We start from the raw sequence: 8,072 nt of genomic DNA, 5'->3' as shown, positions 1-8,072 counted from the left end.
CTCGATTCTTAATGAGTTCATATTAGTACACCTCAATTTTTATTAAGCTTTTATATTTTATTTTTATTTTTATTTAGTAAATGCAGGTAATAAATTAAGCACTTTGGAAATTGAAAATGTTGATCCCCTTACAAAAGTATGACAAGATTCCGAAATTTCAATGAGCAAATATCGCATTTCTGGAAACTTTCCGACGACAGCAGTACTCGAAAGTCGAATAAATTAGACTCGAGTCTTATCAACACTATTTCGGTGTAATTTTCGACAGGCAACGTTTTAGATATTGTAAGTTTTACACGTAGACTTGTATATAAGTAGTAGGTGTTTTTGTAATTAGTCAAATATTTAACGTGGTTTTGCTGGTTTTGTATCTAATGCCGATATTGAAGTTTCCACTATTAAAGATTATTGCAGGAGTTATTAGCCTTTTTATTATACCCTCAAAAGAAGATTAATATATGTAAACACGTCTAGAGTCAGACCGTGAAAAGTCTGCAGCGATTTTGATAGCCCACGCAGTGCAAGTGTCATTTTAAACGTCAAACTTCTATGAAATTATGACGTATTTATAAATAACACTTACACTGCGTGGGCTATCAAATCTGCTGCAGACTTTTCTTGGTGCGACTATAATCGCTCTGTGAATATAGGCCCGTCATACTTAGCACAAAAATTCGCTAAATTCGCACGCTAACGGCTAGCTCTGATTTTTTAATATGTTGTGATGATCACTACCAGCAATGTATATCTAAGTTTGCAGCTTCGAAAGACCTGTACTAACTTTGCTCCGTATACAGTACAATAATATCTTCAGGATGATGTTAAAGCTGCCTCGTCATTGCAGTGCGTCAGGGATGTTTGCCGAGGCGCGCATGGATGGCTTCCATGCCATCAGAAGCAAGAGGGTAGCTTCTTTGCTGAGACGAGTGAGAGACAGTAATAACAACATCCTGATGGTGGTTGGACGCCTTGAATGTCCAATATTAAAATATTGGGTCAGGATTGTGACGAGTAGGGCAACGTAGCAATTGTGATTCCTGTGTTCTAATTATGTATTCACACATATTTACTAACATATAGTTTTTTAAGTTTAGATATAACACAAATATGGACTTTAAAATCTGAAATAAACATTTTTTTTTGCATCATTCTAAAAACCGCAACATTTTCGTACTTTTATTGGTATTCTCAATATAACTATGCATTTTTTATCAAAAATGTGTATCTATGAACGAACTAAAGCAACAATTTAAGACCAGAATATACCTACTCTGAAGGTTAAATACTTACAGAGATACCTACAGCTCTGTAAAAATGGGCAATTTTGTCCAGTATAGTACACTCGAGAGCAAAAGTTTCAGGTCAGTATCATTTACTTGAATATCTGGAAAACGAACAAAGCTAGCGTATTGAAACAAATTGAACCTTATAGACAATTTAATTCTACTAAAATAAAATACATTACATTTATTACTGATAGTTTATTTATTTTGCTTAAAACGATAACGTAAAAATGGCGTCCATTTGCTTGCAAAACCAAAATGGAAAATATTGAACTTTTTATATTTACAAGTAGTTTAGACACATTTTAGTACTCGGTATTACCCCCACGTGCTGCTCGCACAGCTGCAATGCGATTCGGAAAAAAGTGTTCCTCCAACCTAATTCAGCCTACCTAGCCATCATACATATGCCGAGCGTATTGCTTTGTAGCTCTCTATGAAGGAGACTTCACTAAAGATACTCTCCACAGCCTGCGCTACAAAAAACTTGTAAAAAGTGCCACGTTTGTTAAGGTTGACCTCGGCCGTTTGCCTCCAACGGAAGAAGGTGCTACTATCGCCTACTCTGTTCCTTCTGCATATCAATGATATGTTATTGACTAACAATATTCATTGCTATGCAGATGACAGCACTGGCGATAGCTGTTATACAGGTCGTGTAAACGCCCCCCCTGAGCAGGTGTCGGAGTGTAGGATGCGACTTGTGTCTGAGATCGAGACGTCCCTTGAACAGGTCTCCGAGTGGGGTAAACGTAACCTCGTCCAGTTCAACCCCAGTAAGACACAAGTCTGTGCGTTTTCCGCTAAAAAAGCCCCATTTGTCACGGCGCCAAAGTTTCAGGGCATTCCCCTTACCATGGCTAAAAGTATCGGGATACTTGGTGTCGATATTACGAACGAAGTCCAGTTTCGGAGTCATTTGGAACATAAAGCCAAACTGGCCTCCAAAAAGCTTGGGGTGCTTAACAGAGCCAAACAGTACTTCACACCTAGTCACCGGCTTTTGTTATATAAAGCGCAGGTTCGACCTCATATGGAGTACTGTTCTCATCTGTGGTCTGGCGCTCCACAATACCAGCTCCTTCCTCTTGACTCCATCCAACGGCGGGCAGTTCGTATTGTCGGCGATCCCGAACTTACTGACGGCTTAGAACCTCTTAGCCTTCGGAGAGACGTTGGCTCTCTTTGCATGTTCTACCGTCTGTACAATGGGGAATGCTCGGAAGAACTTTTTAATTTGGTGCCATCGTCTCGTTTCTATCACCGCACCTCCCGCCAAAGGAGCAAAGTTCATTCCCACTTCTTAGATACATGGCACACCAAGAATAAGCGGGCATCTCGCTCGTTTCTTCCCAGAACGTGCAGAATGTGGAATGACTTGCCTCCTGAGGTATTTCCTTTGCGCTACGACATGGGATTCTTCAAGAAGCGGGTATTTAGGGTTCTCAAGGGTCGGCAACGCTTAAGTGGCTCCTGTGGTGTTGCTTATGTCCATGGGCGACGATGACCGCTTCCCATCAGGCGGCTCGTCTGCTCGTTTGCTGACTATAACATAAAAAAAAAAAAAAAAAAAAAAAAAAAAAAGGTGCAACATCGCACGCTTACTGATTTTACCACCAAGTTCAGAAGTGGTTGAGAGTGTAAAAAGACCGAACAAGGGTTCATCCCAACGAGCAAAGTGGCATCCCCCTCCGTTCTGAAATTTTTATCACGCGGGTACAAGACAGACTGGAGCGGAGGCGGCTGTATCTGCGTAAAGTCAAGCTTCAAATGCTCGGTCCTCTGCTATTTATGATCCGGTGTTTCTTGCCATAAAATCACCGAGCTTCAATTAAGAATAAAATAAAAGACGGCGGCGTAGACACGCCTATTTTTCAGGCTGAATTAGACAATTTTAATGAACCACTCACGAAGCGTTCAAAACGAACAACTTATTTTTAATGCCTTAAATATATATTTAACAAATATTTACAATCGTTAGACATAGTTTAAATGTATACTTGTTAAGGATGTAAATGGTTTTTCCTTTCAAACTACCCTCAAAACATTGTGAGAACTAAAGAGTTAATTAGCAAAAAAAAAAACATTTTTTTTTTTAAGATTTGTGAGTAAGTGACATGAGTACAGATGTTATTCTTTGCTTAAATTAATGCTAATTACATTTGCTACAAGATCCTATTATGATTTTACCCATAAAATGAGTATCTTCCCTGATTTCGGAGTCGAAAATTGACCAAATCTTAAAAATTCACTATACTGGACAAAATTGCCCCTTTTTTGCAGAGCTGTATCTCGGTAAGTATTTAACCTACAGAATTGATTCTGGTCTTAAAATGTAGCAGTTTTAGTTCACTTTAGTTCGTTTATAGACATTTTTGATTATAGATTAGGACTTGTATTGAGAATACAAAAAAAAATAGAAAAATTTGGGGTTTTTTGTGTGGTGCAAAGTTAGCACAGGTCTTTCGAAGCTATAGGTCTGGTTCATATCTCGTTAAGGGCATTTTTGCCATATTTTAAGACATCGTATAATTTTAATGTGCCCGCTGAATAACAGTTGGCTATCAGCAAATTCTTTGACTGCATCGACCAGTGGCGCCCTCATTAAGGTAGGTAACTAGGTAATTGTGTTTTTACCAAAATAAACCAACTAATTACTGTATAAATCAGTATATTAGAAAATACAATTTCCCTAATGAGGGCGCCACTGGTCGATGCAGTCAAAGAATTGTCTGATAGCCAATTGTTATTCAACGGGCACATTAAAATTATAGCTAAATTTAGTTTAAATCGTTAAAAATAAAACTATACAATGCTCATTAAGCTCATTAATGTATTCCATAATCCTTTCATACAGTAGTCTAACATTTACATTGTACCCCCGCGGATTAAACACGACCATTGCCGCCCGACGTTCCAGATACGGAACACCGAGAGCAATAGGCGTTCACAACAATAACTTGCCTAGTCCACTATATTTAAACTTACTACCATTAGCTTTGTTACAATGTAGTACACTCGAGAGCAACGGAAACGGGTGACTGTATAGCAATCCTAGTGACCCCTTCTGCTCTTTAAAAAATAGAAGTAGTACCGTCAACCGGGGTGAATAGGGACAAAACTAATGTGATCTTTTACTGTTAATGTTTGTGTAACTAGTTAAATTACTATAAATTATTTTTTATCTACTACCAAAAATAATGCACAAAACACTATTATGGTTTAATATTAAATTTATATTCGCCCCTGAGTATCATAGTCACCCCGTTTGACGGTATCGTGCGTTTTTTGCACGAGCAAGATAATTAAGTCTCATCTGAAAATGACTCCCATAGGCAAAGGAGATCTTTTCCTTCTAATATGGAAAGAAAAGATCTCCTTTGCCTATGGGAGTCATTTTATCAAGCAATTCAGTATAGGATTTGACCCTCGGCGAATACTTGGTTGGTCATTTAAGCATTCAGAATTTAAATCATGTGTTTTATTACGTACAGATGTAGTGCATAATTGTTTTCCATCGTATTATCTCGGAATCGTTCGTATTTGTCATGCTACTTCAGTCAACCTCAGTACTTTTTGTACCGAGACTGACTGAAATATCAAGACAAGACACGTTCGTAAGTTTTCGTGAAAATACGATGTAAAATAATGACGAGTATGCACAACATCTGTAATAACTGGCTCGCTTATTTATATAACACTGCAATTTAAGAGCCGCACGAACCTGGCCGCAGCCATACAATCCAAGTTATACTGTCATTTTATAATATGTGAAAGGACCATGGGCAACTTTGTATGGAGCCTGGTCCAGAAACCAACAGAAATGAGAGTTAGGTCCTTACGTCCTTAGGTATTTCTATGTACCTATTTCATTTCGTTCCATGGGCACCAAGCGGAATTCCATTGCAGAACTGAGATATAGGTATTTTAGTCAAAATGTCGTCACCCTTATTACCTAGGCAATAGAGTCCAAGTAAGTAAATACTGCAGGGTAGATGTTCGCGCACCGCCGGACGAATGCGGCGTATGGGATTGCCGCGCTCGCCCGGCGGTGAACTCTTTTGCCTAGGTAATAAGCAGTGATCGGACATATCATCGCAAAACCATAAAAAATCATTAATAATGCTTGTGGCCAGCTGTTCGGGAGTAACGACCCCACGGACCCGAGTGCTCCCGAGAGTCGGTCAGGGTCTCCGTCTCCGGCGTGTCTTCGTCGGTCGGAGTGGACCCCACTACCCCAAGGGGACCCGCAGGTCTCTCAGCTCTGGCTTGCCTTCATTGGCCGTCCAGAGAGGAGCCGCTAGAGCTACGAGTATATGCTCCAGGGGTGGAAGTGAAAGATGCATAAGACGCGAGTTGGCACAGTGGCTGGTAACAGCCACTGGGTAGAAAGCGGCGCACACCTCTCGACACCCCTGAGCCGCTCACACCGATGTTGCTCCTGGTCGTCTTTACGACGGCAGTTTCAGGGGCCCATCTAGTAAGCGGCGAGTCACCACCTGCCTCGATAACGTGTACTAACATTGGCAGGCAGGTGCATATGGCAGGTGTCCGGACCTCTCAGCAATAGCCCAATCTTTTGACCAGCCAAAATTCATCACCATAACCAGCAATTTTCTGCACTATATTTACAATAGCCCCTACACCTGTTGGGACCGATTTACGGGTATCTATTTGTACCCGTGAATGGGTTCTAGCAGGTGTATTACATAACAGCAAACTTGGCTCTAGCAGGGCTCTACGTGTTGGATCTGTATCCCCACGCACGCCTTTCAAATGACCTCAGTAGTCACGGGTATATACATCTCATATACCCGTGGCTTTATAAGAGATAATAATAAATATCTCAAAATAGGACAAGATATATTAAACTCATATTATGTACACTTTATCTTTATAAAATTTCCAGATTATACTCAAAAACTGCAGTACAAAATTGTAAAAAAAATTGTATCATGTTCCATACTATATTTATTTTTGCGACAAATTGTCCGAACTCTGGTAATAAGGATGACGACATTTTGACTAAAATACCAATATCTCAGTTCTGCAATGGAATTTGGTTTGGTGCCTATAGAACGAAATTAAGTTCATAGAAATACCTATCTAACGACCTAATTCTCAACTCTAGTTGGTTTTTAGACCAATTTGACGCATAGTCCTTTGACATGAACCTTCAAGTAAGATATATCTATCAAGCTAAATCTAAAAGTGGTAAAATCACGGCCTCTGGAGGGAAACTCGGGTGCTCTGCCAAAAGAGCCACCAAGACAAGACCCATGGTACGGTCACGGTAACGGTAGATGTCGCTAGGGTCTCCCATACCCATATGGTGGAAAGATTCGCTGGCTATAGATGAAGTTTTGGTGGCTCGGTTGGCAGGGCGCTGGAGTATCGATCCAGAGGCCGTGAGTTCAAGTCTCACCCAAGACAGTAATTTATCCACTTATAAATTTATTCTAATCCCCCTTACCGCATACGAAGCCATATATGGCGGATATGATATTTAACTCCATTGACAGCTATTAAAGTTCCAATTTCAACAAATATTTTTTATTATATATGCAGTAAGGGGTTAATAGCATCGTTCGCAGACGTTTTTACTTGTTAAAAATTAAGATATATCTGGTACTAGTTTTCGTTGCTCAAAATTTTATTTCAAATATATTAGGACGAATAAAATTCAATTGTATGGGAGCGGTGTTTTGGCGGCGTTCGTGTCGGACATAATAGTATCTCCATTCTCCTAAAAAAATGACGTATGTAATTTCAAATTCAAATACATAACAAACTGTAACATCATGTACTTGTTATATTTACAACTATTTACATTTATATAGCTAAGACGTAATATATACACAGACAGATAACATTTAAGGTTATAGACATTAAGACCAATATCATACATTAACATTTTAAAAGTATGAGGCCTTTTTCCTCCAATATACAATTGTAGCCTTTGAACGCAAAAAACCGTTATAGACGTGAATTGTACAAGTACTAAAGGGGCCCACTGATTAACAGTCCGCCGGACGGTATCGGCCTGTCAGTTGCTCGGAACTGTCAAAATTTTGTTCTAGCTGACAGGCCGATACCGTCCGGCGGACTGTTAATCAGTGGGCCCCTTAAGAAAGGCTATGTAGGGTAATTCGCCAGTAACTGGCCACTGTTAGTAATTGGCCACCAAATGAATTCTATTCACCTATAAACAGAGTTCATTTTAGTATAAGGTTTCAATAACTGGCCAGCCTTCAATAACTGGCCAACTTATACTAAAATGAATCCCACCAAAACATTTCATGTAAAGTGTTGCCAAGACTAGGCACATAAAGCTTTTACACTAAAAAGTTATCAGATCCCGTAGTAGGTAAGTACCAAGACTTTTACTCTGTCAGTCCTATATTTATAAGTTCTAACTGTATAAAGCCAACATCTTGGTCAAACAGTACGGCTTGGCCGTTTCGTTGCTGTCATATAGACACTACTACGGACGGACTAATATGTCAGTGATTTAAGTATTAATCGAATTTATTTCTCAGACTAAAATAAAAAAGTTCTAAGTTTTTAGTAGCATTACGAGTTAATAAACATATTAGATTGCGCATCCGCTGCAAGATGACAATAGTTATTTATCTTACTAGGGGGCAAAATCCGATTATTTACAGTTAGTATTTTCAGTACTCAAACACGGAACAATGGTACAGTACAGGTGTCTTTATTGCGAAGGCCGAAGGCCGAGCTCCGCGTAGCGCCGAAGGCCCGAAGCAGCCGGAAGGTTAGTGCTCAAAT

The 8,072-nt window shown here is 39.6% G+C and overlaps 1 long non-coding RNA gene across 1 annotated transcript; it reads right to left on the bottom strand.

Moving 5' to 3' along the window:
* Positions 1-2,143: 2,143 nt before the first annotated feature.
* On the bottom strand, positions 2,144-2,865 carry LOC134804183 (uncharacterized). Its single transcript, XR_010146092.1, has 2 exons — positions 2,424-2,865; positions 2,144-2,341 (listed from the first exon to the last, which is right to left on the bottom strand). It is a non-coding gene; the product is annotated as an uncharacterized LOC134804183 (long non-coding RNA).
* Positions 2,866-8,072: the final 5,207 nt, after the last annotated feature.

Source organism: Cydia splendana, chromosome Z, assembly GCF_910591565.1.
Source record: "Cydia splendana chromosome Z, ilCydSple1.2, whole genome shotgun sequence".
NCBI classification, from domain to species: Eukaryota; Metazoa; Arthropoda; class Insecta; order Lepidoptera; family Tortricidae; genus Cydia; species Cydia splendana.
Note: the sequence above shows the minus strand (reverse complement) of the source record. Positions and strands in the feature narration are given on the sequence as shown.